The sequence below is a fragment of the Diabrotica virgifera genome, chromosome 1 (assembly GCF_917563875.1).
Source record: "Diabrotica virgifera virgifera chromosome 1, PGI_DIABVI_V3a".
Classification (NCBI taxonomy): domain Eukaryota; kingdom Metazoa; phylum Arthropoda; class Insecta; order Coleoptera; family Chrysomelidae; genus Diabrotica; species Diabrotica virgifera.
Genome location: NC_065443.1, coordinates 119,168,773 through 119,194,954, shown reverse-complemented (window position 1 = coordinate 119,194,954; position 26,182 = coordinate 119,168,773). Strand labels below are relative to the sequence as shown.

The following is a 26,182-nucleotide window of genomic DNA, read 5'->3' as shown; positions in this document are numbered from 1 at the left end:
CTCTACCGGGAGTTCGTCAATGCATGTTTGCATTAGAGCGGACGGTACGTGAATCTTTTTGCGTTTGGGCTTTCGGTAGAGTACGTGGCCGGAAGATGAACAGGAACATTTGAGAGATTCTTGTGTGTCGGAAGGGGGGCCGTTGCTTACTTTGATTGTGAAGTTCCTGTTCAGAGAGTTTATTCTCTCGGTGATTTTGGGGATGTTCGAGATGTTATGGATTTCGTTTGAGGGATATCGCCAGTGCTCATAGTTACATCTACGCAAGACTCTGCGCTCCGCCCTCAACAACCTCTCTTGTTTTTGTCTTGAGCAAAGAGAGTAGATACATGATTTGTACTCCATGACGGGTCGAATAAAGGTCTTGTAAGTGTGAATGAGAGTCTTCTTGTGTGTCTTAAAAACTGCATAAGTAGAAGCTTTTTATATCTTACATGGGATCCCTCTCTCTTCATAGTGGTATTTTTAAATTTTTGACCATAGCTCTGAAATCTTTATAAGCCGAAAGCCCTCAGCTAGGATTTATATATTTTACACACTTCAAAAGTACGCCTCTTCCTGTCTTTCAGTAGTCATAAGTGTGTACAAAAACTATTTCAGCCTTTAAAAGAATTAAAACCTCGTCCACCCCACTCTCGGACTAAAAAAATAATTATATCAAAATTAATTACGTCAAAAAAATTAACACCTACTATCTACCCATTCTACTATTGTTTATACTTTAATTAATTTTCTTACCTAATACTAAAAAAAATTATTAATTTATCACCCTATATCAAGCACTATAAAAATTATTCAAGTGTGTAACATTATTCATTATCACTGTACTTTTCAGAAGTCACAGCATATCTCAGCACTTTAAATGAAAGTCCTTAGTTAACGAAACATTAAAATTAACAATATTAGCACTTAAATAGAAAATCGAGATACATTAGAAAATAGTTGTGAATTTATATAAGATATATTTTCTAATTAATTTATTCTATGGTTATCATGAAAAGTTTAATAGTTGTCACGATTGTACTTTTCGCCGTTTATCAGGCAGTAGATGGTGTTACATGTTTTCGTCGGTGCGACAACGTGAAGTGTGACAATGAAAATCTCGTGTGCAGTGATTCTGAAATTCTGCTTAAAAATGGAAGTTCCTGCAGGTGTTGTGATGACTGCCACAGAAAAATATGTAAGTATTTATTAACACCTGAACGTACCGTGAACGTTACACAGTACGAACGAACACGTTAGCGAGCGGGAACAGTTTCATAACTTCCTATTTGCCGGAAGTTACGTCTCCTGTAAAAAGTTTTGTCAAATATCGCACCTCCAAAGAGTGTTATAAGTCAAAAAAGCAAAGTTTCGAGAAAAAGACGTTGAAAGTTTGCCCTACAACATCTTCGGGTTTAAGTCAAAAAGTATTAAACTTAGAATAATTATTACTATTTTAGTCAGTTACAGTTGTTTTTGAAGCTCTATAATTTTTTTTTATTAAGTGCAAATTTACAATCTACTCCAATTACAACACAGAGTATTTAGCAAATAGTAGCTAAGTCTTGAATCCTGGCATGCTTTGGGCACCATCCATCGATGGTTCTCCAATACACCTAATCAGTTAGGTCCTCTGGCCATGTCCTTTTCAGTCTTCTCCCCACAAGTGGCGGCTGGTAGAGTTGTTGAATAGTTTGACTTTCATGGGCGAAATTTCTTTCTTGGGCTTTGTTTGCCTGTAGTTTAATAACATCTTCGATGAATGGTATCCCAAGGTCATTATTGATAGTTATATTGGAAACGTACCATGGTGCATTCGCTATCATGCGCAGCGTCTTTGATTGAAAAGTTTGCAGTATTTTAGTGTTGCTCGGTTTACTGCAGCCCCATAACTCTATAGCATAACTCCATATCGGCTTTAGTATAATTTTGTGTAATAATACTTTGTTTTCTAATCGTTTTCCCTTGAATCGTCACGAAATTGATTGGACTGTTTTAATGCACACAATCTCCCTTGAACGGTTTTCTTTCGATCCCGAACCGATTACCGGTACGTAAATCTCTTGGAACGTATTTGTGTACCATTTCAAGTTCGAGTTGCGCCTGATCCATTTTCAGTACGAGTACCACAGTAAACAGTACCACTAGTAGTTTGCTAGATGGTAAGAAATTATTATTTCTAACATGTTCATTAAACATCACTTCAACTTCAAAATCTTCCTTAGAATCGATATCTGACATAAAATCGCTGTCTTCTATGAAAAAAAAATAATAAATTATCCATATTTTTAAGATTAATTTGAAAAAAAAGGAATTAATAATAATTATTTAACCGAAAATCAAGATACACGGGTACTAATAGTGTGGATTATTTTATTATTGAATCATCAGCTGATCTCACAGCAGTGGCCAGTAAAAATGAAAGCAATCCTAACTGCGCAAGTCAGTACAATTAGTTTCTGCTTGAAGGCATGTATCAAAAGGACCGTTCAGTTGCCGTTTTCGAAACGGTACATGGACTGCTTGGAACAACACAGTGTACGATATGAATCATCGTTCATGGTCGCTTGGAACGCATTTTTTATAATGCGCATGACGAGGGCAGTACGAAGGACGGTTTTCATGTCACTTGGAACGCGCCTAATATCATTATTTTTATCTGGTTAACAAACTTACACTTTTTAATGATATAACTTTAAATACAAGCAAAAGCAAATAAAAAAAAATGAAAAAAATATTTTTTCTACCTACCTCTACCGAAAGTATACTTCTCCGGACCTGATTCTAGGGAGCAAAGTTGTACTTTTCCTCCCTAGGGAGGAAAAGTAAAAGTGATGTCATGGTATTTCATTCATGAAATATAACTTATTGACGCCCTGTACAATATATATTTGCTATTAATTAAGTATCTATACATTTTAACGTTTATTTATAAAACACCCTGTATTTTGCAGAATAGTAAAAAACAGTCAATTGTTATTTTGATTTAACAATGTTTACATTAATAATTTGACATATTTGAAAGTTGACAGTTATATTGTACCTACTTGTTAGATTTAGTTTTAATAAATTTTGTTGGTTAGTTACATAAATAAATAAGGTAAAAATGAAAAATGACTTGTTATTAATTTGAGGAAGGTGGAAAAACCATATGTAAAACATGGGAGTAAAGTGCCTTTTCCTCCCTTGAATGATTACTGCCCTCCGCTATTCTCGGGAGGAAAAGTAGCACTTTCCTCCCTTGTTATACAAATAGCTATTTTCTACAACCGTGTTAAACATGCAATTTATCTACTCTATGTCATATTATGTGTAAGTTTTTAGTTTGTGAAAACTGTCATTATAGATAAAACAGCAAATAAAAAAAATGAAAAAAATATTTTTTTCTACAACCGTGTTAAAAATGCAATTTATCTACTCTATATCATATTTATTATGTGTAAGTTCTTAGTTTGTGAAAACTGTCATTATAAATAGCAGTGCGTAAAGTGTTTAAAGTGTGCGTGAAGTAACAATGTATTTTAAATGGGACTTACTTTTTCGCACTGTTTTTAACACACTTTCATATAATCAAATATCCTTAACTTTAGCGTTGTCATGGTGATGACATAATGAGCAATAAATTACGACAAAAGTTTTGACAGTTTTGTGGTTTGAAAGAAGTTAGAATTTTTAAATGTCAAAGTTCTAAAAATTGTAGAATAGAAATGAATTCCAGTGACGAAGAGTTACAGTTTTTTTATTTGTTTATGGTAGCGTAGATAAAATATTGTATGAAACAGTGCGTGAAGTATTTTTTGCGAACTTACGCGATGTATAGCACTCGCCCCGCTGTCGCGCGTGCTCTAAATATCGCGTGCGTTTGCAAACAGCATACTTCACGAACTGTTTCATAAATAACTATTTTAGCACTCATAGGAGAGTTTAAAAAGAAACTTTAAAGCACTAGCGCTTTAAAATTTTTAAGGCACTACAGTTAAAAGTGAATTGTCAAATTTTGAAACGTTAAAATATTTATATTTCATTTATTAAGATTAATATTAACAGTACAACTTGCGCAATTTGAAAAAGGTGGTTTAAAAGGTTTTTTAAAATTTAATTTAAACGTTATTATTGCATTTTTAACATGTTTGTAGAAAAAAACTATTAAAATTTCTAAGAATATATTTATGTACAACAATAAAAGTAAGTAAAAGTAAGATGTTATTCTATAGTTATACGTATTGACAGTATAGGCAGTTTTTATGTAATGTCAAGAAAAATATAAAAATGGAATGTCAGTCAAATTCAAGTAAAAGTTTTTGTAGATATTGTCCTGTAATTGAGAATGAATAAATTATAATTGTTGATATATAAGACGTTTGTATAAAAATATTGTATGATATACGTCTTAAAAAGTACATTTTTAAGGCACTCATGTGAATTCACATGCGTGCCTTAAACGTGTACTTTTAACATTTATATCATAAATAACTATTACGAAACGCTTTTCTTTCGCTTTCTATATTATAAAAAATCAACCAAAAGCAAAGAATAAAAAAAATTGAAAAAATCTAACACATTCGTCAAAGAAAAGCGTGGCGCGTCTTCATCGAATAAACGGTTTTCGCACCATGCTTTTCTTTAACGAATGTGTTTTTTTTTTCTATTTTTTTTATTTTTTGCTTTTTAGTTGATTTTTTGAAGATATTCTTCTTTAGCGGCGAATCGATTGAGGGTAAAATTGTACTCAACCACGCGCCTGCGCACACTGACAGTATGTAGTTCATTTCTAATCTTTCAAGATAGGTATGTATGTATCTGTAACCGTGCAAATAAGTCATTAAAAGAATATATTAGTGGTTTTAGGAAATGTATTATTTATTATAATTCTTGTGTTTTTGGATTTGTGTTTCCCTGTAGTAAAATAATAAAATATGTAGACATAACATTTTTACAGTTTGTCGCCGTGTTGTGTAATTATATCCGAAACTTACGCGTCAATTCAAGTGGCTCGATGGCGCAATTGGCAGAGCGGTGGGATAGAGAACGGAAGCACACGGAAGGTCGCGGGCTCCAATCCCGGACGATTCACGTTTTTTCTATTTTTCGTTATTTTAATAAAAAAATTTTGAAAGTGGTAGATAAGAAAGTTAGTTTAATTTTTAAATAAAATACAAATAACCTTTTAAGTATATTTACTTCGTTTAAAGTACCTATATAATAGAAGAATATCTTCTTACGTGCGTACAAAGTACACACACATACATTTTTTATGTTTAATGTTAGTCACTCGTAACTAAAGAAAAGCGTTTCTTAAAAATATTTTTTTTCATATTTTTTTTATTTTGTACTTATTAGTCGTACACTTCTCAAACATTAAAATATATCGTCATGTTTATTAAAATATGTATAAAACATATCATGTACAAACATGAAAAGTAATCGAAATCGGCAAAAATTTGAAACTTTATTGTTTATTTATGAAGCATAACGTAAAAAGTAAACTTATGTATAGTTCATATAATTAGCTACAATCTGTAAAAGTTTCAAGTTTCTTTATTGTAGAAAACAAGAGAATTTAAGCATTTTCCGTTAAAATCATTTTATTATTTAAACAATAAACAAAAAAAAAATTATTGACTTTTCGTGTATTGTTCCCGCGAAAGCCTATATTTGCAAATTTGTAGTCATTTGATTTGAAGAAAAGGCAGTCAAATTAACGTACAAAGATTTGACCCAAACGATTGAACTAAAGAATAGCGTTTAACTAGTTAATACGACAAAATGAATTCTAATGTTAATTGTAGCACAAAACGTCTCTACCGATGGTTTTTCTAAGACTACGATAAAAACACGAATTTTTTGAATTCGAGTTTTGGTTGAATTTTTGTTTCGTATCGTATTGAAATTTGACACGAATAAACGCCGATTTATATATAAACAAATATATGAGCGTTTAAAATTTGAAATTTTATTGTCTATTTATGAAGCCATAACGTAAACAATTAACGTAAAAAGTGAAATTATGTATAGTTCATATCATTAGCTACAATCCGTAAAAGTTTCAACATTTTAATTTAAGCATTTTCTATTAAAATCGTTTTCGTTATTCAAACAATTAATAAACATAAAAAAAATTTATTGACCATTCATATATTGTTCCCGCGAATGCATATGTCGGCAATGTTGCAGAAGTTGCGTAATTTAGCGATAAAATTATATAAATTTATATTATATTTATTGATTCCCACCTTAAGACGTATCGGACGAGTTTGGCAACTGCCACTGTGACAGTGACAATTTTAGTTGACATACTCCTCTGGCACGTCTAAAGATGGAAAACAATAAATATAATGTGAATTTATAGAATTTTATCGCTAAATTTCCGACCTCTACTAATTTCATTTCTTTCTATCTCACAACTTAATATACTTTCCATCTTTTGCTTTATTTTGCCAGCTTTTAGCGCTTTTATCACTGTATATTAATAATATAGGTAAGCAAAGTCTGTAGACAGTGTGCTATTTTTTTTAATAAACAAATTAGGGCTCCGAAATCGTGTTTTTTCAATTATTGCTCTGTAACTCCGAAGATTTTAACTTTACACCAGAAACACTTCAATAAAAATTCACCGTAATTTAATTCTGCATAGAAATATTTTTTTTCCCGATTTGCCTTTCCTCCCGGGTTTTGCCAACAAAATATTTTAGTTTCAACTAAAGTTTTAAGTAAGTAATTATTAACAATTAAATAACTTGGTGCCATAGAAGCTTTTTTGGTACAGATTATATTTCCAGACGCGGGTGGAAATTTAACGAATAGTTTAGCAACCATTAAATTATAATAATAGGGTCGCAATAACAAACATACGTACAGACAAGCAGGCCATCGAAGTTTGTAAATCTAAGAATCCGTTCCATTCGCCTGTAAATTTCATTAAGAAGGATACTTTAGAATCTTCGATAAATCTGGATCCTTTGACCCCAACAAGAGTTAGGTTAACCAATAACTCGAATAGTTGATATCTTCTAGGCAGATTAAGGGAAATGGATATCTTAAAAGCCATTAAACTTCATCTTGCTTATCTACACCACCAACCAGCTTCAGTGTTTTACGATGGATTTACCAATACAAGCGTTAAACTCTTTTTGGCTTCCGAGGGATTTCCCACTAAGACTGAAGATCTACGACGAATTCTGCTGGAATTTAACAATGCCTATGGGATTGGTCCAGATGAGGTGGAAGCTGATCTTGATGCTTACAGATCCTTTCTCACTTCTGAAAGAATTATACACCTGCAAAAATCAAGCGAATGTCACCGAAATTACTATTCCGCTGCCTCTCCAAAACAAAATTTTTAAACATCACGTCGTGTTCTGAGGGACTAGAGTCCTCAAATTGTTTTAGTGATAACAACTTTAGCATGGTTCTGATTAATATTCGTTCTATAAGATACAAAACTGATGAATTATTTTTGTTCCTAGAGGAATTAGGATTTCCCCCGGTAGTTGCGGTTACAGAGCACTGGCTTGAAGTCAACGAGCCTTTTTTGTAGAAAAATACACCACAATTACTAGGTATGATCGTCCAAGCTCAGCTTACGGAGGCACCCTAATTCTATCTACGAGCAATGATTTTTCTTCGGTAACAAAATATGACTTTTTGCTAAGTGAAACCTTGTTTGAGTTTTCGTTAATTTACAATAAGGATCTTAATTTTTATATTATTTGCATTTAGAGATCACCTAACTCTTCCGTGGAACTATTTTTTCAGAACCTGCTAAATTTGTTAGATAACCTGCCCCATAAAAGTAGCAAAATTTTATGCGGGGACTTTAACATTGATTATGCTGCTGCTAGTGCTACACAAATATCCTTGGTCAACATATTTGAATCGTATGGTCTAACAATGCACGTTGATTCTCCTACAAAGATTACAAAAACTTCATCTACCATAATTGATTATACTGTCTCAGATTTTTCACCCCTTTATGTCCACTCTACAATTATTAATGCTGGACTATCTGATCATGAAGCAGTTTATACGAAGTTTAATATCTTGAGCAAACCCTCCTCGAAAACCCGACGTTTAGGCAGGATTTTTTCCACCCGGAACTTTCGTAATTTCCAAAATTTATGCTTAACCTCTGAGTGGCGCTTTCCTGCTATGGACGTGGATAATAATTTCAGTGCTTTTTTGGATAAGCTTGTCTGTATCTTTAATAAAGCATTTCCTTTAATTGCAATTAAGCCAAAACATTGCAAACCCTGGACTACTAAAGGTATCCGAATATCTTCCAAGAATATGCGTTCTCTTCTCTATATCAAGAAACTTACTACCAACGTCTCTATCATTGAATATATCACCAAGTACACGGCAATCTATCTTAAACTTATAAAATCAGCTAAAAAGACTACTACCATAACCGTTTGGGAAGCTCAAAAAGTGTTGCAAAAGCAACTTGGCCCATAATAAACGATCTTCGAAATAAAACCCACACTGCTAAAACAATTTACCTTCCAGACTCTAAAAATCTAAATGAATACTTTGTTAATGTGAGTAAAAATATTACATCAACTATTTTGCCACAACAAGATCCCATTGCTTATCTCCCTAATTCAAGAAAGGTCTCGAATTCATTCTTTATAAAACCAGTCGATAAATCTGAACTCATCCAAACAATCAATAGTATCAAAAGCAAATCCTCCTGTAGTACTGATGGTCTACCGATAAAAAATTTTTTTTAATCTCCCAGAAAATATGTTAGAAGTCCTCATCTCACTAATTAATGATTCCTTTGAGAAAGGTAAATTTCCAGAGTGCCTGAAGACAGCCATCATTAGAGAGTTATTGCCACCGGCAAATAAAGGATCCTTTATTACAGGATACTTTAATAAAGGACGGGTCTAAAAGAGTGGTATTGCAAACGCAGTTAAAGAATCTTTTATTTTGACAAATGACATGAAATATTTTTGTAAATATAAAAATAACCTATAAAATTCCATTTGTCGATATAAATTAAAATAAGATAATTGAAGAGTGAAACGTTAAATTTAATTATTTTGTCATTTAAAGATGTTTAGAGAACAACATAATATATCCCATAATACTCATCGTTCAATAATATGGAAGTGCAATAAATTGGAAATACTATTTTAGGAGTTTTTAAATACTTTTGCATTATGGGTATATGTAATGGGGAATTTCTGGAGAATATATTATTAGGGAATAGTGGATATCCATTCCTCAACTACAACTACCGAATGACACAATTCCAGAATTTTCAGACAGAAGTTGTGTTTTTATAATCCATCACAAATCCCTTCAAGAATTGTTATTGAAAGAACATTTGGTATTGTGAAGAGATTTTCCATTTTACCATATGTAATGAGATGCAAGTTACCTTTTATTCAAAGAATAATATCAGCTTGTTCAGTTTTACATATTGCAGTAGTACATAATAGAGAAAACGTTGAAATACTGGCAAATGAGTGCGCTGTTGATATTGATATAGAAGCTGTGGCAGTACATTTTCAACCAGGAGCTAATCTAATGCGACTAAATTGTGTGTGTGTTTGTTTAAAATTATTGTTCGACATTTAAAGCTAGCGCTTAAACTAATTTTATTTTTATTGGACTGCAGTTTGTTAATAAATTTATATAAATATTATATTGGTGACTGATTTTAAGTATTTTATGATCATTAGCAGGTTTTAAATAATAAATTTATAAATATATACATACATGCTATTGGCGTTTGATCTTTTATCCATTATGGCCCTCTCTTTCTTTCTTTTCACCTCTGGATAACTAGTTATCAGGAAGTTTATCTGACAGATTAGATACTAATAGATATCTGACAGAGAAAAACTTCCCGTTAACTAGTTATCCGGAGCTGAAAAGACAGATACTAAGGATACTGTTATATAAACTTCCCAATAATTAGTTATCTGAAAATGAAAAGACCTCTAATCTGTCAGATAAACTTCCCGATATACAAAAAGATAATAGAAGAATTAAAGCTTTATGCTGGTTTTTATTAATTTTTTTGGCAATGTTTAAATAAATAAATACTGATGGCATGAAATGGATCACGAACAAGGAGGAATGAAGAAGGAATTGGAGATTGTGTTTACCATTAAACGCATAAAACTGCAGTATCTGGGACACATATGATAAATCAGCACCGTTACTCCCTGCTGCAGTACATATTGCAAGGTACAGTCAAAGGTAAGGGAAGACCTGGTAGAGGGAGAATATCAATGGAACTGTTTCGAATCGCAGCTAGCAAGGTTACGATTGCTATATGATTTCCAACATTCGAAACGGATAAGAACCAAAAGAAAAAGATGGCATGAAAATGAAAGTGTATTAATACTTTTGATTAAAAACTTTATAGATTCTAATCTATAAAAGATTAAATTTTCAAAAATAAATACTTGAACCTTTGTTTTATTTTGTTAACCTGTTGTTATATATCTGTTGAATAGAACTCTATTTTGAATCTAGAATTTTAACAAATCCTAACTTTCATTAAAATTTATTGATCTTATATCTTCAATCTCTTATATCTTCAATAAATATTTATTTCTATAGAAAAATGTAAAATATATTGAGTTTAATAAATGAGTTACTGATATTTTATCACAGTCGACCACAAACCTTAGACCAAAGCGGTCGCATTTCGTCCAGCAAATTTTAAAATATTTTATACTGTAACCGTTAATGTGATTTTAATTATTTTAATGTGTTTTTAATATCATATATTCGAATGACCCGGTACTTGTTTTAAAAATAATAAACTCAGTTTTTATTATTGATAAATTGAAAGTGATTCCAATGACAAAACGGAAAAAACTCTCAGCGAAATGGATTACAATATTACTTCGCCGTTTCAACCGATGCAGCCACAGCCACAGCAGAATTTATACGGAGTTCCAACACCAGCGATGATTCAGCCAGGCCAATTTACAACTCAGCCAGTGGCGTACGCTCCGCAAGTTCAGATCAACAACGACCAACTAGTACAAGGTAACGTTTCATTTCCTCAGGTTTTACCCACACCATATTACCAAACAACACAACAACCCCTATACTTTAGCAATATCCCAGCCTTGCCAAACAAAAATAGCCAAGAAATTAGCCAAGACGAAGAATGGAAAACTGTAGAAAACACTAGGAAAAGAGTCAGACTTAGCCCTGAACACAGAGTAACTAAACAGACCAAAATTAATGACTACTGGCTAAATTCACCTGTTCATACATCAAATCGATTTGAGGAGTTGTCTAACGACGCAGATAACGAAGCAAAAAATGAAGAAGTTCAAACTGAAAGAACTGAGATTCAAACTGAAAAAACCTCAAAACCACCTCCCATATTTGTAAATGGAGTGAAAAATGTGACCCCACTCACCACACTATTAAATAATATAGCCAAAAATGGATACGAAATCAAAGTTTTAAATCACGATCAAGTTAAAATACAACCTAAAGAAAAAGAAAATTATAGTACAATAACTAAAGCTTTAACTGAGAAAAAAACAGAATTCCATACATTTAGGCCTCGTGACGAACGCAGCTTCAGAGTAGTATTAAAAAACATGCATTACTCAGCCAATCTGACAGAATTAAAAGAAGAAATCGAAAAGCTGGGGCACTCGGTAGTAAATATGTGGAACATTAAAAATTACAAAACTAAGCAACCTTTATCAATGTTCTTCATTGACTTAAAATCAGCAGAAAATAATAAAACAATTTACGACGTTGAACACTTGCTAAACTACAAAATTAAATTTGAACCACCATACACAAGGAGGGAAATTCCACAGTGCAGTAGATGTCAAAGATATGCGCATACAAAAAAATACTGTCAACATAGGCCCAGATGTGTAAAATGCACCGGAGATCATGCTACTGAACACTGTACAAGAAAAGAAAGATCTGACGATGTTCAGTGCATTCTTTGCGAAGGAAACCACCCGGCAAATTATAAAGGATGTACTATATATAAGGAACTGCAGAAAAAAACATATCCAACCCTACGGCAAAAACAACCTACAACCCCACTAACGAGTAATATTGGAAGAACCATCAATCCAGGCATTAGCTACTCACAAGCAGTAACAAACCAACTACCTCAAGCAAGCACATCTCAGAATACTTTGCAAGCACCAAATTTAACGCATCCTACTCCTGCTAACGACCTGTCTGAACTAAAATCGATGTTTAAAGGATTTGCGGAACAACTGTCCACACTGCTAAACCTCCTAACGATAGTCGTCAATAATTTAACAAAATGAATAAGTTACTAAAAATTGCACTTTGGAACGCCAACGGGCTTGCCAAACATTGTCTTGAGGTAAAAACTTTCATCATTAGTCACGAAATTGATATAATGTTAATATCAGAAACTCACTTCACAAGTAGAAGCTACTTTAAAATACCTAACTACACAACTTACAATACTAGACACCCAGATGGTACAGCCCATGGTGGAACTGCTATTATAATCAAAAACAATATCAAACACTATGAGACTAATGACTTTAAAAAAGACTACTTGCAGGCTACTAACATAGTTATTGAAGATTGGCATGGCTCACTAACAATCTCTGCAGTCTATTGCCCACCAATACACAAGATAAAAAAAGAACAATTTGAAGAATTTTTTAAAACATTGGGTAACAGATTCCTGGCTGGAGGAGATTACAACTCTAAACATACACATTGGGGATCAAGATTAATCACCCCAAAAGGACGACAGCTTCTAGCGGCTATGAATAGTAACAACTACTCGTATATTTCCAGTGGTGAACCTACTTATTGGCCAACCGACGTGAACAAAATACCCGATCTACTTGACTTCTGCATAACAAAGGGAATTCCAAAAAGATCGCAAAGAATTGAATCTTGCTTTGACCTTTCCTCGGATCACTCGCCTGTATTAATCACGATAAGTACTGAACTTGTTGAGGTACAGCTACCACCGAAACTGGACAACAAATATACGGATTGGGAAAGGTTTCGGCGGGTGATTGAGGACAACCTAAACCTAAACATACCTTTAAAAACAAACTATGAAATAGATGAAGCCATACAAAATTTTAACGTAATTATACAGGAAGCAATCTGGCAAACAACACCCCTAAAAAACACGACGCTCATGAAACAAGAGCTACCAAACATAATCAGACAAAAAATCAAAGAAAAACGATATTTAAGAAAAACATGGCAAAGAACGCACGCGCCTCAGGACAAAACCAGACTCAACCAGGCTACACTTCAACTTAAAACTCTCCTAAATAACTACAAAAACGATGGGATTAAAGAATATCTTAGCAACCTATCAGCAACAGAAATTACAGACTATTCTCTATGGAAGGCTACGAAAAAATTTAAACGACCTCAATCAAGCAACCCTCCTATTCGCGCAGAAAACGGCGAATGGGCCAAAAGCAATAAAGAAAAATCAGAAGTGTTTGCAAAATATCTCACAGACGTCTTTCAACCTTTCCCTGCTGAGAATAATCAAAACTTTGAAGCATCCATCCAACAATTTTTAGAATTTCCATACCAGTTAGAACTTCCACCGGAAAAGTTTAAGGTAAATGAAGTGATCAAAATAATACAAAATCTTAAATCGAAAAAGTCCCCAGGCTTCGATCTTATATCCAGTAAAATTATTAAACAACTACCCAGGAAAGGAATTGTGTACCTCACTCAATTATTCAATGCAGTATTAAGAACCGCATATTTCCCTCTCCTCTGGAAAGTCGCAAAAATTATACTAATTCCCAAACCAGGAAAGCCGCTGGAAAATGTCAAATCATATCGACCCATAAGCTTACTGCCGATAGTGTCAAAGATCCTAGAAAAACTGATACTCTCAAGAATTCAACCACTCCTATCAGATCGAGAACTAATCCCTGCACACCAGTTTGGATTCAGATCCCAACACGCAACCATAGAACAGGTTCATCGGATATGCAGAACTGTTAATCAAGCATTGGAAGACAAAATGTACTGCACTGCCGCTTTTCTAGACATCTCGCAAGCATTCGATAAAGTCTGGCACACAGGCCTTCTATACAAATTAAAAAATATGCTTCCTCTCACTCACTTCCTAATTTTAAAATCCTACCTCCATAACCGTTACTTTTTTGTACAACATAGAGATGAGTGCACGTCTCTATTTCCAGTTGGATCTGGAGTTCCACAGGGCAGTGTTCTGGGGCCAGTGTTATACCTATTGTACACAGCAGACTTACCAACAAACTTTCAAACCACTACAGCTACATATGCAGACGACACAGCAGTGATGTCAGTACATCAGGACCCACGGATAGCTTCTCAACTTCTGCAAACCAGCCTCAACAAAATGCAAACTTGGTTAAAACGGTGGCGTTTTCAAACAAATGAAACAAAGTCGGTTCATATTACCTTCACAAACCGTAAAGGTCACTGCCCGCCTGTATATATCAACAACCACCAACTAAAACAGCAAGCAACAGTCAAATACCTTGGAATGCATCTAGACCAAAGATTAAACTGGAGAACACACATTTTTATGAAGCGTAAACAACTTGGTCTCAAATTACACAATCTTTACTGGCTGATTGGTCACAAATCATCACTTTCGATGAAAAATAAAGTACTTGTCTACAAAGCAATTTTGAAGCCAATATGGACTTACGGGATCCAACTTTGGGGTACTGCATCAAACTCCAATATCGAAATCTTGGAGAGGTTCCAGTCGAAGGTTCTTCGAATAATCACAAATGCCCCATGGTATGTTGCAAATATTATTATTAGACGCGATCTAGAAATTTCAACAGTAAAAGAAGAAATTACCAACTTTGCACAGAAATACGAAGACAGACTGGCACAACATCCAAATGTACTAGCCAGAAACCTGATGAGCCAACCAGACAGACGGAGACTTAGACGAAATACACCTAGTGATTTACCATCGCGATTTTAGTTATATGTGCCGTAATTCCCAGAGACAAACAATTTTATATCTATGTAAAATATTTGTAAAGAAAATGATTATTGAATCATTTTCTCCAAGTCACCTACACTAGTGGTCACAAAATTTACTTATTGTAACTTGTTTTACAGATTGTAAATAAATTAGGACGTTAAATAAAAAAAAAAAAAAAAAATATTTTAAGTCTGATCATTGTAATTAGTAAAAATTTAAAATTATTTACCTAATATTCCTTTTTACAACTTCTTGTAATAACTCAAACTTCAATAAAATGTTCTTTTCTATATTAGTTTGGGTCAAAACATCAATAATCTATATCTCAGAATATTACTTAGAGTTGTTTTTAATAAATAAAACCCAACATACAACTTTAATGATGAAAGTTTAATCAAATATCAATCCCACAATACATAAATTATCAATCCAAAGAAGCGACAAGATAAATTCAAATTCAAAATACAAGTGAAGTTAGACCCATAGAGAAATAAAAAAAAAGTTCTCTTTTTATTTCTCTATGGTTAGACCCAGTTAGACCTTTCTTCACATTTTTGACACGTTATGTCAAAATAAAGGAACTTTTATTAAAATAAAGGTGTCCTCTAATTTTCCTTAAATACAGGCAGCCTGTATTTTATTAAAAGACAAAAATAAAAGACGCAATACTGCGCATGCTTATATGTCAAAATAAAGGATCTTTTATTACAGGTCGACTTAAAAGACGTTGGCAATAACTCTCTATTATTCCTCTTCATAAGGGTGGTGAAATATCTAATACCTGCAATTATAGACCTATTGCACTACTACCGGTACTCTCCAAAATTATTGAGAGATTCATAAAAGCCCGACTTATGTCCTTTCTAGTTGAAAACAACATTTAATCACAAAATCAGTTCGGCTTTTTAAATAATAAATGCACCACTGATGCCATCTTTTCTGTACTACATGAGGTTTAACAAGCACTGAACAATAATCTTCACACTACCACCGTTTTTTGTGACTACGCCAAAGCTTTTGATTGTGCGAATCATAACATTTTGATAAGAAAACTAAATTTCTACGGAATTCGAGGTATTTCTTTAGATTGGTTCCAATCTTACTTGGATGATAGGAAACAACTGGTTAGGGCAAATGATACAGACTCTAGTCTCAAAAACATTGTATGTGGGGTGCCTCAAGGTTCAGTATTGGGTCCTCTACTTTTCCTTATCTTTATTAATGACATCACTAGTTTAAAAATCGATGGAAAAGTCTTTCTTTTTGCTGATGATACCAGTATCACTTGGAGCAACTCAAATATTGCAACTTTTCATGCTACTATAACTTCTGATCTACTTAAGATAAAAACCTGGTGTGATTCTAATTGACTCTCGTTTAACGTAGATAAAACAGCAGCAGTGTCTTATAAAGGAGTCCTTCAACCCTTACCTCTTAATAACAGCCAGATCAGTACCGTTGATTCTGTAAAATTTCTTGGTATTTTTTTAGACAGCAACCTTAAATGGTCCCAGCATATCGATTTCTTAAGGAAGACCCTATCCTCAGCTTGCTATGCTATAAGATCTGTTTCGAATGAACTCAATTTAGCATCTTCCAAAATAACATATTTTTCTTTATTCGAGTCACATCTTCGTTATGGTCTTCCTTTTTGAGGTTCTGGTACAGCTGCCCAATTCGATGTTATTTTCAAATTACAAAAAAGAGCAATTAGATATCTGTTTGACCTCAGAAGAACAACGCATTGCAGAAGTTACTTCAAAGATCACAGAATTTTAATTCTTCCATCTTTGTATATTTTAGAAACTGTTTGCCTAATTCGTAAACATCTACATGTCTTTCCACCAAGACCTAATCATGACTACTTCACGAGAAATTCTACGTTTGACGTCTATATGCCGACCCCGTCCTCTGAGTTAGTACAGAAATCTATATTATATTCCGCAAAAAAACTTTACAACCATCTCCCTCTACAACTTAAATCTGCAGCATCTTTCCCCAAATTCCGTAAACTGACAAAAGCCTACCTATCTGAAAAACCATATTATTCAGTAAAAGATTTTCTTAATCAATACCTAAGAAATTACAGTACCCTTTGCACAAGTAGTATTTTTATTATCATATTTTTGTCTATATTTGGGTGTCATATTATGCAGCAGCTTAACTTTTAACTTATTAATTACTACGTAGACTATGCATTTGCAATTTACTTAAATTTTGCAATTAATTACTTCTGTTTAACTTCATTATTGTTATTATTGTAAATATATTGGCGATTTATGTAATTTTAGTAAATTGGATTGTTATTGTTTTGTTTTCTTGACTTTTTATAAGCTTTGTCGATAAAATTGTACAATTTTTCATGACAATAAAGCATATTATACTCTATTCTAACCATAATAATTACGATACGTCAGAATAACTATGATTTTCGTATGAAAAGGCACTATACCTATCTAACGTACTTTACAGAATTGAAGCTAGACTATTTAAGCGGCCTCAGGAATGTTTTAAAGCATAAACAATTTTGTGACTTATAAACAAGTAGAATATCTCAGAATTTATTTAACTAAGTTAAATTGAAAAAAAGGTAGTGGAAAGGACGTGCTAGGACTAGGACGCCATTTTTTGAGAAAAAAAGTTTAATTGCGGTGAGTGGTTCCTGAGATATAATCGGAAAAAGTTGACAGGCATGTGCGACGAAGTTATAAACAATAGGATGGTAATTTTCGAACCATTATCTTTTTATTTCGGTCCTTTTTCTACATACAAGTTTTTATATTTTCACGAGGCGCATAACATTATATATTATAATAATAAAAATAATACTATAAACTGTACTGTAAATTAGCCAATGGTTGAATTATATTTATAATATGACAATTCCCAAGCGCAGGGTCTGTCAGACTAGGCGTCACGGATGCAGGATGCAAGCAACAAAGAGTCATGTGTACCGGTGTATGCCTATGTGTAAACTGTATAATGGTGTATGTGTAAACAGGGTGATAATATTTATGGTTAATTCTTCCACTTAACCATATCCGCTGATTTTTCCCTGCGCCATGATTTCTTATTGTTTTTGTTTGCCTGCATGTTTTTAAAAGCTAACTTCTCTTTTTTGTTGTAGATGAAGGAACTCCTTGCTTGCCACATTTTTGGGGAGTTCCATTGAGAGCAAAATGTGTAGATGGATTAATATGTCAGCATGACGAGAAGGTACAGATGTCTGTATGCACCAAAAAAAATTAAAACCAGAATTTTTGTTTGTATGAATAAATGATACACATGATTTTTTATTATTATTTTATTATTTGTAAGTAGCTATATACCTACAACGTTTATATAATATATACAATATCTATGTATAGTGCCCTCACTGAAGGTGGTTATGAGCTATTACCTCCGATTTCGGTGAACCTTCATCGATTTTTCTGAAAATTGTTGAGTGATTAGGGAATACCTCAAGGAACAAAGGTGACATAGTGCCAACTTGCGATTTTTCCATTTTAGGTGAAAGATTTTCACAACATTAAAACATTGCAGAATCTTATATACTTTAAGAAAGTGAATATCAAGCTTAACCCAAAAATGTAAAAATATAGAGGGTATTCCATTAAAAAAAATAAGTTTGTTTTAAACTTTCAATACAGGTGACCCTGTATATTTGGAAATATTTTTAAATTCTGATAGTATCTATACCCCAATCTAATTTAAATAATTTTTTTTCGTATCTCTTACTACAAACGAGTAATTGTGATTCTCCGCACCCTTTATAGATACAAAATACTTGAGTAGGGGAAAAAATGAAAGATGAACAAATGAACATACTGACAAATCCACTGGACCATTGTTGCTAAGAGAGGAAAAAAATTGTTTAATAGTTGTGATTACCTCTTCACAGATATGGTTTGTCTTGTTTGGCAAAAAGAGAGCTCTGGCGCACATATACTTGCAAAATTTGAAATCAAGTTGTACATAAATATGATGTGCGCTTACAGCAAACTTGATGCATACTATGAAGGATTCGAAATTCCCCTTTTTTGCAATTAATTTTTATATTTTTGAAAGTGAAGATCAATCCGCAGTCACTGAAGATTTTTACCTCCAATTTAGTTAAACCTCCATGTATTTTCATTAAAATTGGTGAGTGGTGAGGGAAACCTCCATTTTTTCACCCCCCATAACTCTGGAACCATTGATTTTATAAAATTATGTGTAGGACCTTTTTTGTTTTTAATTTTATGTAGAACACTTGTTTATAAAACACTGTTTACGCTAAAGCATAGTTTTAGAAATATTGACAAAAAACGTAAAAAACTACGAATTTACCGATTTCTCCCCCTCTCCCCCAAACCCGACGCTCAAACTAGTGTGACTTTTAAAGTAAAGTAAAACTTTTAAAGTAAAACTATATATTTCCATCAAAATGAAAATCCATTTTTGCGCCACGTAATATTAATATTGTCCTTTTCATGAGCATTTTTCAGTGCGTAACAAATGATAGGAGAATAGGTAAGTCCGTGATAATACACATTTATGACATTTATTCTAACATGACATTTTAGTTAAATCTGACAGTTGTCACATTTTATTTTCAATTTGGAATAAAAACAAATCAAATGTGTTTCTTGCATTTATAAAATGGTATTTTCTTTGATTTGTATAGTCTTATAAATTATACAGATTATATTTGTAATATTATTATCTAATTAAAAAAAAATTATTTTTTTTATTATGGCGCCATCTATCGACAACTAGAATAACTAGAATAAATGTTATAAATGTCACCGACGAAATGTAATCACTGACGTGCCTTTTTTTCTGTCACATACAATTTAATGCGTTAGAAAGAAATCGAAAAACTGTGACGCACTGAAAGATGATCATGAGAAAAAGAATATCAGCTCTTTTCTAGCTTGAATAATGTGTGCTTCATGCAGTTTTACGGCGTTTATAGTCGAGGAAATGAAGCCGAAAAAACGGCAAAACATCGCAATTTTTTCGTCCAGCATCGATTTTTACAAAAATTTGGGATTCGGCTCATTACACCCTCTAGTTCATTTTCTATATTGAGCCGTTGTACGCTTTTGGGTTTTTAAGGGTGAAAACTACCCCTAATTTTAAAAAATTATAAAATAACATTTTAAACTTTAATATTGTCTACATTTGGTGCTTATTAGTTACATAATAATTTTTATATGCTTAAAGATATACTATCATAATATTTCAACCCTTAAAACCACCCTCTTTGGAGCTATATATAAAAAATTTACTTATCCTAAAAGAATAATTTCGGCTTGCATCGATTTACATAAAAATTTGGGATTAGGATCATCTCACCCTGTACTTCATATTCTATATCATGCTTAAGGGCGTTGATTATTTTTAGGGGTGTAAACTACCCCTTATTTTTAAAAATTATATAAAAACATTGAAAACTTTAATATGGGTAAAATTTAGTTTTGACTGGTTAAATAATAATTGTTTTATACTTTAGGATATAATATCATAATATTTCAACCCTAAAAAACCACCCTTAATAACATTACAGCTTTTATAAGTAGATACTTTAATAGGTCTATACAGAAAAAAAAAGTAGACTTAAAAAATTACAAAAACATTTATTTAAACAAAAATACGAATTTACAAATATGTACAAATACAAATACAAATAGCTTTTTAGTCATCTTCCAGTATACGAACGGGTTCTGTGCTATTATACATACATTGAAAATTATCCATAAGCGGACTATCCGAATTTTTTGGAAAAAAAATTCGTTTAAAAAACATAGCTCCTTCATTTGTGGCGATAAAAAGTTTTTTCAAAAATGACTTTGTAGGATTTTTGAAGAGTTATAAGACTGTGCAAACTTAATTCCTTAAGATCCCTTAGTTTTTAATTAGGGTGGGTTTAAAGGGCTCGAATAAGGGGGTGTTTGCTCGTAAATAGAGGTTTTAAACAGCTATATCTCGCTAACTGTTCACTGTTATGAAAATCTATGTACAGAAGAATTTTAGTTATTAAAATGGCTACAATTTAGTAGTACATCATTTTTTTCGGTTTACTGTGAAGAGACCGAAATCATTAGACCGAAAGCAGTAGACCGAACTCATTAGACCGAAAAGCACTTTACCGAAACCTCACTAGACCGAACAGCAGAAGACCGAAAAGCAGGTCTTTTTAATTGTCGCAGTAAAAGAGATAAGACTAATGTAATTACAGCTAAATGTTATTTGGATGGTTATTATATACAGTTAAAATGGTGTTAATGTCACTCTACCCTTAATTTATTTTTACCTTCACTAATTTGTTTAACGGATAAAAATTATTTCATATCAGACTGTAGGTACATAGTAACAATTTACACAGTCTATATATAAAATAATACAAAAAAATACAATAAACAAAAAGAGGGATATACAAAATCTTATATAGCATAATTTACTGTAAACATTTAAATTTATTTACCATTTCGGTCTAATGCTGTTCGGTCTAGTGAGGTTTCGGTAAAGTGATTTTCGGTCTAATGAGTTCGGTCTACTGCTTTCGGTCTAATGGTTTCGGTCTAATTGTCGTGTACCATTTTTTTCGTATCTCCAGTTTTTTGGGAGATATCTTGAAGTAAATGGTGAAAAATGGGAAATTAAAAAAAATTAAGTTTTCTTTAAACTCCAATTTTTCCACAACTAGGCCATTTAAATAGGTCAAACTTCTTGGGTGTATTGATAATACAAACATAAAAGGAATTACAGAAAGGTGAAGACTCATTTTTAATTAGGAGGTTAGTTAGGAGGTACTTTTCACTGATTTTTTCATAGAGAAAAGCAGGTACCGAAATTTTTTTGATCATAAATCGCTTTATTTTCGGGGTAGAAACTTTTTATTGTTATTTTTTGAAAGGTCTAACTCCATTCTTGAAAAAAGATTATTTAGGTATTTCTCGAAAAACGAAAAGTTTTTCCGTTATTTTGTTTTGAATATTTCAAATTATGCATTTGACGAAAAAAGCTAACATTTAAGATGCCGTATCTCGGTTTCTATTGGTCTTAAAGACAATACAGAAAAAGAATTTGGTTTGTGTTACTAAAAGATACAATTTTGATGTCCACAGTTTTTTTGATTAAATGCATATTTTTCGAGGTATTCTCAAAAAACTCTCTAAAAAAGTAGATTTTTTCATCGTAAAACTGTTACTTTCAAGCGTGAATAACTCGAAAAATATTAGTTTTACGAAGAAAATATAAAAAACCTTTTTTTTTTTAGAATCACATTTTACATCGGTTTACATGGTTATAATGTAATAAAAAATTCCCGCCTCCGAGATGGGGTGGAACCACCCCCAAGGTTTTAGCGTACAGCAGCATGATATAGAAAATGATCCTTGGGCTATTCCCTACTTTCTGTGAAAATTTCAAGTAAATCCATGTTAGACGAAAAAATTGCGAGCCAAAATGCTTCATTTCCTCGACTATTAGCGGTTTTTATTCTTGTATGATAAGACTACGATATAAATAAATGTAAGATGGTCAGGACGATCAGTAAGTACAACAAAAATCATACTAGAAGACCGATATTTAATTAAGCGATGATCAGCGGGGCTCAAAATGCTGCTTTAAAATTTAATGTCAATCGCTTGAAAAGTAAATTATCCGTCGCTAAGCGATGATCGCTAAGCAATGATCGGCACCGGAATGTTTTTACTGAAGCGATGATTAGTGAGTAGTCCGTGGTCTAGTGAAAAAGAAGTTTTGTGGCAGCGATGAGCGTATGTCAAAGAAAACTAAGTATATGTATTGTTAAAATACCTCCTAGTAGAAAAAATAGAAGACGAAGAAATGTTGAGTGCTCCAAGATTAGAAAAACATGTAATATTTAAAAAAGAGAAGAAGGAGACTTCAAAATTTTCTAAACAATCATTTATTAGGACGTGCTATTAAGTTTCCACAGTTCTTCTGATTGAAATAACTTCAGTTTGATTTTGTGTTAAGTTTAGTAGAAAAGGTACACATGCCACTATAACCGCTCAGAGTCTGCGACGGTGTCTGCTCTCGGACAGTCGCCAACAATCGACGCTAGCGGCTTCAGCGACAGACGCTTCAGTCAAAACGGCTCCTTAACCCTTATTCGGGCAAGGTGGTCCAACAGGCCCGAGACGCCAATTCTTTTATCATAAACTGATAAAAAAATTTTTTTGAGTTTTATGCATCACTGAATTTGTTTAGAAGTATGTTTCCTTCAACATAGTCATGAGTAGGGAGCGGATTTTATGCTAAATGCATATTGCATGCATATTTCGCATATTTGAGAACTTTACTAAATTTTGCATATTTTTAAAGAAACATGCATATTTTGTGCCTATTTAAAAACATTTACGTCCAAAAAAATTTAAATTTTTAATTCCACACAAAATATTTCCCCGCACAGGCTGTTCTATCAATTCGAGAACTACCTGAAGAGAGACGGCTCATTCACTGCCTTTTCATTTTTTCTTCGAAATTACCCGATCTTTACACAATGTACTTATGAAGGATGGTTTACCGGGAAATCCGAATTTTATTTACTTTTATTATATTTAGTACAATTTGCATCCCAATTTTGTAGGTGCCTATAATTCTGGTGATAATTTTAAATCCCCTATTGTTAAGAGAATTTACACGTTTAACCATAGTTTTACGATTTTCTAACGGAAATTGAAATATTCATGCTTTAGATCAGATCCCGTCTTTAAACGGCTTTAAAACTTTGGAGGACATAATGCGAAATTTCTAATGGAAATTTTGAAATTGATTTTGGTGCAGAATTTTCGGCTTTAACAAGTTATTTTAAATACGCCCCAATTATTTCTGTTGATGTTGAAAGGAGTTTTTCAAGTTATAAAAATATTTTATCTGATCAAAGAGAATGTTTCCTCATAAAAAATTTGGAAAAACACATTGTAGTGAATTATAATCGAAGATATATACATTGTTATGTATATACATTGTTATTATAACATATATGTTATATAGATATATACAATGTTATAAAATGACATTGTTATTTTATTTTAAATAGGTAACTATTGGTACCAGTTTTTGTAAAAAATGTGAATAAATTGCATAATATATAAAAAATAATGATTTTATTTGAAAGATAATAAATAAGAACTCCGCTCCCCCTATAAAAGAACCCCCTAGAATAGAATAGAACAGAAAATATGTGGTTTCTCGAAATGAGCATTTTTTGAATTTTTGTGCATATCTTGCGCATATTTCGCAATTTTTTACTGCATATATATGCGCATATTTCATCAAAATTGATCGCATATAAATCCGCTCCCTAGTCATGAGCTATTCAAAATATTCATTATAATTTTTGAAATTATTGTGTCCAAAGGATTTTATCACGTAGGGGCAACACGGGCCCGTCGGACCCTATTTGTATTTATACCTAAAATCTAAATCTTTGTTCCAGAAGTTAATCTGGCAGTCAGGTAATGTTTTCGGGGATTATCTAAACGACTTTTATGATTCCGGAAATCGAATAATAAAGTCTAAACCTGTAACAAACAATGTCATCAAAGAGATGTTTACAATAGGTGTTATGTATATTCTAAATAAATTTTAAAAACTGATAATCATTGTTGGAATGCAATAATATTATTAGGTAGATACCTATACATATTTTGAAATAAATAATGCATCTAGTCCAGAAATCCCTGCGCATCCGCTAGGAAAAATATTCTAATTCGGATTTTTTGCACAATCTTACTCAAAAAGGACTCCTTTTAACAAATTTGCATGTTGCCAGGACCAAAAGGTGGTCAAAAATTTTTTAAACGTTTTTTTTTTGTTTTTTTCCTAAAATTATTTTTTTGCATGGAAGAAAGTTTTTTTTAGGTTTTTTGGATCATTCCAAACAGAAAAGGTCTTTAGTGACTTTTCCCTAAAAATTATAGTTTTTGGCATATAAGCGATTAAAAATTGAAAAATTGCGAAATCGGCCATTTTTAACCCTCAAAAACTATGTGAAAAACTGAAAATTTAAATGTTGCCAAAGTAGGTAGATCCTCTTTAAACATCGATTGATAAAATCCCGAAGATTTTTTTGCAATACACTATTCAAAACTCCTTTGTTTTTTAATTTCTAATCACGCGTGCGCGACACCGTTACATGTGTATACAGTATGGTGCAAATGAAAGGATTAAATTCTTTATTTCATAAACCGGCGACTTTAAGTAAAAAACCCGAAACAGGTATTTTTAAGTTATGATATTGTGGCATGTATGGTATACTAGTGACGTCATTCGTCTGGGCGTGATGACGTAATCGATGATTTTTTTAAATGAGAATAGGGGTCGTGTGGTAGCTCATCTGAAAGGTTCTTCAATTCTCTATTCAGTAGTGTAAACATTTATATAATTATTTATACAGGGTATCCAAAAATTTTTTATTAAATTAAATTATTTAACAAAAAAAGAAGTAGAAGGACACCCTGTATAAATAATTATATAAGCGTTTATATTACTGAATAGAAAATTGAAGACCCTTTCAAATGAGCTAGCACACGACCCCTATTCTCATTTAAAAAAATCATCGATTACGTCATCTCGCCCAGATGGATGACGTCATTAGTATACCATATATGCCACAATATCGTAACTTAAAAATAAAAATCAACCTGTTTCGGGATTTTTCCCTAAAGTCGCCGGTTTACGAAATAACGAATTTATTCCTTTCATTTGCACCATACTGTCGATGGAAAATAGTGTCGCGCACGCTTGATTAGCAATTAAAAAACAAAGGAGTTTTGAATATTGTATTGCAAAAAACTCTCTGGGATTTCATCAATCGATGCTTAAAGAGTATCTACCTACTTTGGCAACATTTAAATTTTCAGTTTTTCACATAGTTTTTGAGGGTCAAAAATGGCCGATTTCGCAATTTTTCAATTTTTAATCGCTTATATGTCAAAAACTATCATTTTTAGAGAAAAGTCACTAAAGACCTTTTCTGTTTGGAATGATCCAAAAAACCAAAAAAAAAACTTTTTTCCATGCAAAAAAATAATTTTAGGAAAAAAACAAAAAAAAAACGTTTAAAAAATTTTTGACCACCTTTTGGTCCTGGCAACATGCAAATTTGTTAAAAGGAGTCCTTTTTGAGTAAGATTGTGCAAAAAATCCGAATTAGAATATTTTTCCTAGCGGATACGCAGTGGCTTTCTGGACTAATCTGCTATTAATCGTTTGATA

The 26,182-nt window shown here is 32.5% G+C and overlaps 1 long non-coding RNA gene across 1 annotated transcript; it reads left to right on the top strand.

Annotated features, from left to right (window-relative positions):
- Positions 1-783: 783 nt before the first annotated feature.
- On the top strand, positions 784-18,236 carry LOC114324157 (uncharacterized). The gene is made up of 2 exons (XR_007696339.1): positions 784-1,180; positions 18,075-18,236. It is a non-coding gene; the product is annotated as an uncharacterized LOC114324157 (long non-coding RNA).
- Positions 18,237-26,182: the final 7,946 nt, after the last annotated feature.